At 39.3% G+C, this 9,185-nt stretch overlaps 1 protein-coding gene across 1 annotated transcript in view; it reads right to left on the bottom strand.

Annotated features, from left to right (window-relative positions):
- Nucleotides 1-6,350, bottom strand: part of CCDC30 (coiled-coil domain containing 30) — a gene marked incomplete at its 3' end in the record, with an annotated part of 169,763 nt that extends 163,413 nt beyond the window's left edge. The window contains exon 1 of the mRNA XM_021717144.1: nt 6,204-6,350. The remainder of the gene's footprint in view (nt 1-6,203) is intronic.
- Nucleotides 6,351-9,185: the final 2,835 nt, after the last annotated feature.

Below are 9,185 nucleotides of genomic sequence, written 5' to 3'. Positions count from 1 at the left end.
TACTTGGAAGGCTGAGGCGGAAGGATCGCCGGAGCCCAGCAGGTCGAGGCTGCGGTGGCCGGGAGCGGCCACTGCACTCCAGTCTGGGCGACAGAGTGAGACTCCAACTCAAAAAAAAAAAAAAAAAAGTTATCCTCTGTAATCACACCACTGCACTCCAGCCTAGTTGACAGAGGGAGACCATGTCTAAATAAATAAATAAATAACTGCTACTACCACTTTTTTCCCCATCTCTCTAGGATATTTGCAAACTTTCAGAAACAATAACAAAACAGTGGGAAAAGATTTTCAAAAATTATAGACATTCTCACTGTTGTGTAAATTTAAAATTTTCATTTAATAAAGGCTAAGGGCATTCTTTTTTTGAAAAATGTATTAGGAACCCATTTGAATTTACATATGGCCATATCATGTTGTTGTTTTATTGAACACTTTATATGTGGCAGGTATTGTACTAAGCATTTGAGATACATTAATCTCACTTAATCCTTATGACAACCCATTGAGGTAGGAACTAATATTATCCCTATTTAATAGATGAGGATGAGGCACCAAGAAGCCAAATAACTTGTCCTAGGCCATTCAACTAATCCTGCCAAAATTATTGGTGACATCAATATTTAGGAAGATGATTATTCCAGTGTCCTAGCTTCTCAGTCTTTTTACCAGATACTTCCAAAGATCTAGTCCTCTGCTCAACTTCAGTCACTTGTTCCACAGTAATTCCCTAGACTCTATCATCAACATAAATGTAGCTTCTCCCTGGTCTCAGTTTCAAGTATCCCATTCTCTAATTATCCCTTCCTATGCACTTCTAGTAGTTTGATTTCAACAAGTTTTGACCATACCGGAAACTATAATTCACTGAACTGAAACATTTCTCAGTGTTCCTCACCCTGCTCCTGTTTTCATTTACTTTTTCATCCAGCTTTGGTTTTTATGGTTCATCATTGCAGTCCTCCCCTCAAAAACGGTCACAACTCCCTTGCCCTTCTTTCTTTCTGTTATACTTGCCTGACAAAACTTCAACCTGTTTAAATCTAACTCTCCATCTCTTCTACACTTCACTTCAGAAGTTGAGTGGAGCTGGGGAAAACTGCACAACCAGTGCTGTTTGGTTTTACTTTAATGTCCACTAACCCCAAATAAATACTTACTGTGATCCACCAATTCTCCCACATGTCCCTAGGTATCTCTCTTTCTCTCATTCTTTGTAGATCTAGACATTATTTAATTCCCACTCCCTTCTCAAGTCTCTAACACCTCTTTCCCCATTCTAACTCGCCACTGATTACACTGCTTCTTATTTCATTGAGAAAAGAGAAGCTCTCCAAAAAAAACTCCTACAAGCTCACCTTAGCAAATCTGCCAACTTCTGTGTACTCCTTCCTCTTGTGAGAATTAATGGACTATCCTTGTTCCTAAGGCCAGGCCAACCGCCCCCCGTCTTATGCACTGGGGCCCAACATTCTTACAACTGACTCCTCTATTGCCTCATTAAACATTATTCCCACCTAATCATTATAGTCTTAGAGTCATGTATAATAGCTCTCATTTAACAAGAGAAAGCAAAAACACCTTCTCTCAACCTCATATTCCCCTACAGCTTCTGCACCATTCCTTCATTCCCTTTTGCAGCACAGCTTCAAGAAAGGATAAGCCATGCCTGTATCTCCTTTTCCTCTCCTACTGCTTTTCTGAATTTACTCCCATCAGCATCACACCACAGAAACAGCTCTTTTCAAGGTCACTAATGACCTCCATGTGGCGAAATCCAATAGCCAATTAACAGTTCTCATTCCACATAGCCTATTTGTGGCATCTGACCCAGTTGTTCACATCCTTTTCTTAAAACATTTTCATCGTTTATCTTCTGCAACACCATAGTCTTCTGGCTTTCCTACTATCTCGCATGCCACCCCTTCTCAGACTCCTTTGATGATTTCTCACATTTCCAATCTGAAACCACTGTAATGCTCCAGGGTCCAGTCCTGGACCCACTTCTCTTTTCTCTACCTACAGGGTTTGTTAGGTTTGTTGACTTGCCACCCTGTTCTTATGTTGGCAGCACTGTATAAACAACTCAGTAAGGTATCATAACTAACCGTGGTATATCAGTGTGTCACAACTGTGTTCATGTCGATGTGTGGTAGTGTCTTGCTGAGTGGCATTCATTATTGTTGTTGCATGTTTTTGTGTGCCTTCGTGGGAATGTTGGAACTTGAACTAGAGCAACGAACAAAAATTAAATTTCTTGTTAAACTTGGCAAGAGTGAAAGTGAAATCAGGGATATTGTAGTCCAAGTTTATGGCAATAATGCCATGAAGAAAACAGCAGTGTACAAATGGATTAAACACTTTTCTGAGGGGAGAGAAAGTGCCACTGATAAAGAGAGGTCAGGACAACCAGTAACAAGCAGAACTGATTAAAATATTGCAAAAATTCACCAAATTTTGCGTTAAAATTGTTGGCTGACCGTGAGAAGCATAGCAGACAAAATAAACATAGATAAACGGGAAAATCTTAACTGAAAATCTTGGCATAAGAAAGGTGTGTGTAAAAATGTTACCAAAGGAGCTCTTGAATAATGACAATGCACCAGCTCACAGAGTACTGTGGGAGTTTTTAGCTTGTAAACAAATAACTGATTAGAACACCCTCCCTACCCACCTGATCTGGCCCCCCAATGACTTTTTTCTTTACCTGAAGATAAAGGAAATATTGAAAAGAAGACATTTTGATGATATTCAGGACATCAAGGTTAATACGGTGATAACTCTGATGGCCCTTCCAGAAAAAAGAGTTCCAAAATTGCTTTGATGGTGGACTAGGTGTTGGCATCAGTGCACAGCTTCCCAAGAGGAGTACTTTGAAGATAACCATAGTGATATTCAGCAATGAGGTATGTAGCACTCTTTCTAGGATGAGTTCATGAACTTAAGTGTCAGACCCCATATATTCACTCTCTAGGTTATCTCCTATAGTTTCAAGACTTTACCTTCACCCAAATTTCTATCTCCAGCTTGTACTGCAGTCCAAACATGTACACAATTACCTACTTGAATTTCTACTTAGACATCTAATACACACCTCAAAATTTACATGTCCAAAAGCAAAGATTTTACTGTCTCCCCCAGGCTAGGATTCCTAGTTTAGAAATGCCAATATCCTAATTGCTTAGTCACTTGGCTCACCAGTGACTTCTCTCCCTTTCTCCCACCCAACATCAAATTGTGTTAGCTCTACCTTGAAAATATATCCTTTGATTATAAAGGCACCACGTTGTGTTAGCTATACTTTCAAAATGTATCCTTTGATTACATAGATATTTTGCGGTGATAGACATATGTGTTCCTAAAAAAAAGTCAAACTTGCATTTTGCAAAACTGTTCACTAAAAATGATAGTGGTCATTGAAAAAATAGATTGAGGTCGGGTGGTGGCTCAGCCTGTAATCCCAGCACTTTGGGAGTCCAAGATAAGAGAATTGCCTGAGCCCAGGGGATCGAGACAAGCCTGGGCAACTTGGTGAGACCCCGTCTCTACAATAAATCACAAAAACTAGTCGGGTGTGGTGGTGTGTGCCTGTAATTCCCGCCACTTGGAAGGCTGAGGTGGAAGGATCACCTGAGTCCAGCAGGTCGAGGCTGCGGTGGCTGTGAGCATGCCACTGCACTCTAGCCTGGGCGACAGAGTGAGACTCCAACTCAAAGAAAAAGAAAAAGAAAAAACAGATTGAGGTAAACCAAAGCTTTGTCACCGTGTAACTAGAGTGGTGCTATAAAAAACATTGACAATTTGAAAAACTACATTAGTATGTTGAAAAAGATATGTCATATTACTTAAAAATAAAAACATGCTGTAGTAATCATAGAATTTCTTCTTTTTAAAAAATGTATCAAGCTTAATGTAGAGATGGGCTAAAGAAGGAGTTAAGACTGCAAAATTATGAGACAAGGGCAAAATGCACAGAGATTGGGAGTATCTGTGCAAAAAGCATTTCCAAGGCAAAACATGTGGCCAAACTGAATGCAGAGGAATATAGGATGAATGGATGGGATTCCCGTACAGACTCTGAGACTTGCTGGTAGTACAGATAATTAACATACTGAGAAAAATTGTATGTGAACTTTCACGTTATAATGACATCATTCTCCTATTTTCCAATCCCTCATGAGCTAGTTTATGTTGTAAAAACACACGCTGGCAGTGGGAGACACAGTATCTTCTGTTTCTTGCAGTGTGACAGATTAGAGCCCTGGAACCACCATCCTAGTGAGAATAACTAAAATTGCTGGAAGAAATTTTTAAAAACTCTTAAAATGCAATGACTATATTAACAAAAATAGAATATGAACTTGTAAAACTCAATTGATCCAATGGAAAGCAGAAAGGAAAAAAATCAGAGTGCAATACATATGAAATATTAAATCCAAGTGCTATACATATGAAATGTATCCTATGAATAACTCAACTTTCTTGGCACCTGAGGTTCAAAGTAAAGAAAAAATCTTCATCAAGAGACCTTTGTAAAGGAAAGTTTCAAAAGAAAAATGATCCCAAATGAAATATTTGAGATACGAAGAAAAATGCTGAGTAAATAAAATAATAAATGTGTGGTAAATGTAATCACTGACCATATACAATAATATTTAATTTGTGAAGTTAAACAACATTAACAAAGGGGGCCTATCTGTATTTTCCCATATACCTTTGAAGTAGTTATTTTTTCTGAGAGAGTTAAAAATATACCACTCTGACATATTGAGTATTTTAATTTATAGACACTTGAAAAATAGCAGGTGCAAGAAGATCATTCTGATCTTCCTTCTGTTTCTTAAAAGTAGGAGATGAAATTTCCATGTTAAAGAATGCCCTTCCTATACTAGAAGAAAAGCCACATTCTTATCATCAGGGATGGGTATGTGAAACCAAGAGAATTCTGCACAGATCTTGTTAAAATAATGTCTATCTTTTCATCTTCTTCATATATTTGTTTTTTTCACAAATTACTATTCTTTATCCAACTCAGTATATGAGTGATTGACACTAACTGCTTCTTTAGGTCTTCGTTTCCTTTTGAGAGTTCCTGTGTCACATAAAACTCATATTAAATAAAGCTGTATGCTTTTCTATTAATCTGTCTTATATCAATTTAATTCTCAGGTCCAGCTGCGGGAGGAGGGCAACTTAAAAGGAAAGAGGTAAAATTTTGCCTTACCTACACTAGGTACTTTACAAGGCAGGACATGTTCTCCAGCCTAAAGGAGGTGACACAGGTAATGATGATACAGTGTGACAAGTGCTTTAATTCAGTGATCCCCAGCCTTTCTGGCATTAGGGACTGGTTTCATGGAAGACAATTTTTCCATGAACCGGGGAGTTGATGGCTTCAGGATGATTCAAGAACATTACATTTATTGTGTACTTTATTTCTATTATTATTACATTGTAATATATAATAAGATAGTTGTACAACTCATCATGATGTAGAATCAGTGGGAGACCTGAGCTTGTTTTCCTGCAACTAGACGGTCCCATCTGGGGGTGATGGGAGATAGTGACACCAGAAGTGTGTTGTGTATGTCTGGCCTACTCCATAATCTTGTTTTGGTTGCTGTCACTGCAGAAAACCCTGCTTCACAAAGATAGGATGCTGGAAAAGGAAGCAGGCTTTCCAGTGCTTTTGTGGCAATCTCAGGACATTCTACCTTGATTTTAATCCAGAACATATAGAAATTTAAAGTTGTTGCAAACATACATTTTTTTTAAGTTGGAGTTTCACGCTCACAGGCACCACAGCCTTGATCTGATGGACTCAGGCAATTCTTCTATCAGACAATCCTTCTGCCTCAGTACTCCAGGTAGCTGGAACAATAGGCATGTGCTACCATGGCCAGCTAATTTTTTTTTTTTAATTGCAGAGATACGGTCTCACCAGGTTTCCCAGGCTGGTCTTGAACCCCTGGGCTCAGGCAATCCTCTTGCCTTGGCCTCCCAAAGTGCTGAGATTACAGGTGTGAGCCACCGTGCCTGGCCTCAAACATTTTTTTTTTTAAAGCAGGATTTATTGAGAAGACAGAAAAGTTCCCACAGTGGGAGGAGACCCAAGGGGGATGTCCCCTAAAACATACTTTTAAGGCCACCATCATTTGCGATCTCAAGCAATTTATCATCCTCTAGCACAGACAAAGTCAATTCACCTGGCTTATTCACAAATGGGTCGTGGATCCATTTCTTCCCAGTTCAGGAATCTTGTGGTTGGGAAGTAATGCTCAAACTCTTTTGAAAGCTGACATAGGTGATCATGCACCAGCTGGTAGAAAGAAGGCCCTGGCTCAGCCCCTTTCAAAAATCTCTGCTAATGTTTGAAACATGTCAAAAATCCAAACTTTCACTTGTCACCCCCATAATTCCAGTTTGGCCTTGAATGTAGCCACTTTATCGGCTGACTTGAACAGTTGTTGTTCTCAAGTGACAGATTGAGTATGTTGAACAGTTTGAATATGTCATACAAGTAAGCAAGTTTTGCAACTCATTCTGTATCACTGAAACGTGCTGCCAGTGGTTATTGTTTTTCTAAGAGAAATCTCTGGAGGGGCTCTTGTAACTCAAAAACTCTGGCCAGTTATCTACCTTTAGAAAGCCATCTCACTTCTGTGTATAAGAAAAGATGTGTGTGCTCTGCGTCCATCACAGTGCTGTGCAAACAGACGTGAGTTAAGGGCATGTATTTTAATGTGACTCATAATTTTAACCACATCCTGCAAAACACTGTTAAGTTTAGGTGACATTTCTTTGGTTAGCCAGCATTTCTCCATGGATGACATGGTGCGTAGACTCACATTTAGAAGTGACTTCTTTAACCCAAGATGTGAAACTAGAAAGTCGCCTGGTCATGGCAGCCTCTGTCTGTGCATATATTGATCCAAAATGACCAAGTCAGTTTTCCTGATATATAATCAAAGACTTGAATAGTTCTGCAGCTATGGTATTGGTTGACAACAAAAGTGCACATAACATTTCTTCATGCACATCCCTCTGAAAAATATATCACACAAAAACAAGTATTGTTACCTTGTCAATATCGGTAGACTTGTCAACCTGGATTTCATACCACAGTGACTCATTATTCCTAACAATTGTACCTTAGTATTCTCTGCTATTTCATCAATTTGTCTAGCTATGGTGCTAGCCAAAAGAAGAACATGTGCCACCTTTTGAATTGCAGTTGCTCCTAAAAGTTCACAACAAACATTCTTAGCAGCAGGCAGGACTATTCACCAAAGGAAAGTACTTCTTTTCAACTATTCATCAACACTGAAGGACTTCTTAGTTTTAGTAATGCGGTTAGCACTAAGAATGATGCTCTCAGTGCAGACACATTTGACGAAGTGATGGCCTTCAATAATTGCTTCTGTTCTTCGTGGTCACGTTACTTTCTTTTGAAAAACTCCAAAGTCTCATCTTTTAATGCAGGTTGCTTGGTCTCCATGTAGCAAAGCAGTTTTGAAGGTTTCATGGCTTTGTTGGATAGCAAGTTGCTACATATTAAACAAAGTGGGCTTGGAGAATGTGAATCACCTGTTGCAATGACCCCTGTAATTTAAATAGGATTCTTGGTATTTCCTTTTAAGTATAGCTTTCTTTTTGTTGCAGTCTTAGTGTCTTCTGCTGTGTTATCATTCTGTGTCTTTCCCCCTTTCCAAAGAAGCTCTCCGGTGACATATTTTTTTACTAATTTGGCTGGGTTAGCTTGTGGGCTTACCGAAACTGTGACTGAGACAAGTACACAATGCAGGAAAGAGGCACGGACGGAAGTGGTAAATAAAATAATGTATGGGCCATGCACGGACTAAAATAAGTGTTAGATTCTGACTTAAAGCCTGCCACCAGATGCAGTTGTACAACTGAAGTACATCAACTCTCTTGCCACTCATTGATAGGGTTCTGATATGAGTCTGCAAGCAACTGATTTATTATCAGTTTCCAATATTTATTAGAAATGGTCTCTGTGCAGTCAAACCTCACTGCTAATGTTAATCTGTATTTGCAGCCACTCCCCAGCACTAGCATCACCATCTCAGCTTCACCTCAGATCATCAGGCATTAGATTCTCACAAGGAACATGCAACCTAGATCCCTTGCATGTGCAGTCCACAATAGGGTTTGTGTGCCTATGAGAATCGAATGCTGCCACAGGAGGCAGCATTGAGAGCAATGGGGAGTGGCTGTAAATACAGATGAAGCTTTGCTTGCTTAACTGGCTGCTCACCTACTGCTGTGTGGCCCAGTTCCTAACAGGTCACAGACCAGCACTAGTCTATAGCCCGGAGGTTGAGGATCCCTGCTGTAATAGAAATCAAAAGAAATAACCATCCTGCACTCTCTCACATTCATACATTTTAGAATGTATACTATTTATTTATTTATTTATTTATTTAGAGTTGGACTCTCTGTCACCAGGCTGGAGTGCAGTGGCACACTCATGGCCACCCCAGTGTCAACGATGGTCTCTGGTGATCCTTCCGTCCCAGCCTTCCAATTAGCCGGAACTACAGGCATGTGCTACTATGTCCGGCTAATTTTTGATTTATTGTAGAGCCAAGGTCTCGCCAAGTTGCCTAGACTGGTGTCGAACCCGCGGACACAGGCAATCCACTCGCCTCGGCCTCCCAAGGTGCTGGAATTACAGGCTGAGCCACCGTGCCTGGCCAGAGTATATATTTTTTAAGAGGCAGAAAATATACCCAACACATGAGAAGTACTTTTCTTTGGTGGGAAATAGACAGCAATTTTGCCCTTCTTTATACTTTTATACATTTTCCAAATTTTCTATAATTGTCACATATTAAGTTTTAGAATTAAGAAAAATTTAAATTACATATTCACAAAGAATAACTTACTCTATGTGAATTGGCACTCTTTAAACTCATTCTAAGCAGTTCATTTTCCTTTTTGGAACCATGAGAAAATGTTTCTTTTCCCTCTGTTAAGATACTAACATAGTTTGCATAAAAAGAAAATTCACTTTCTTACTATTAGTCCATGGCTCATATTTAAATCCATATTAAAAGTCCAGTAAGAGAGAGTTATTAAGAGATAACCATTCTATATGACTATCATCTGAAAAATAAACAGAAAACTCAGCTTTCCTTAAGTGTGAGTCTCTTTACTTCCTTCTA

The sequence above is a fragment of the Carlito syrichta genome, unplaced genomic scaffold (genome assembly GCF_000164805.1).
Source record: "Carlito syrichta isolate Samal-C Ts95f unplaced genomic scaffold, Tarsius_syrichta-2.0.1 Scaffold309326, whole genome shotgun sequence".
Lineage (NCBI taxonomy): Eukaryota > Metazoa > Chordata > Mammalia > Primates > Tarsiidae > Carlito > Carlito syrichta.
The sequence above is the reverse complement of the archived record's forward strand: the minus strand, read 5'-3'. Positions and strand labels throughout refer to the sequence as shown.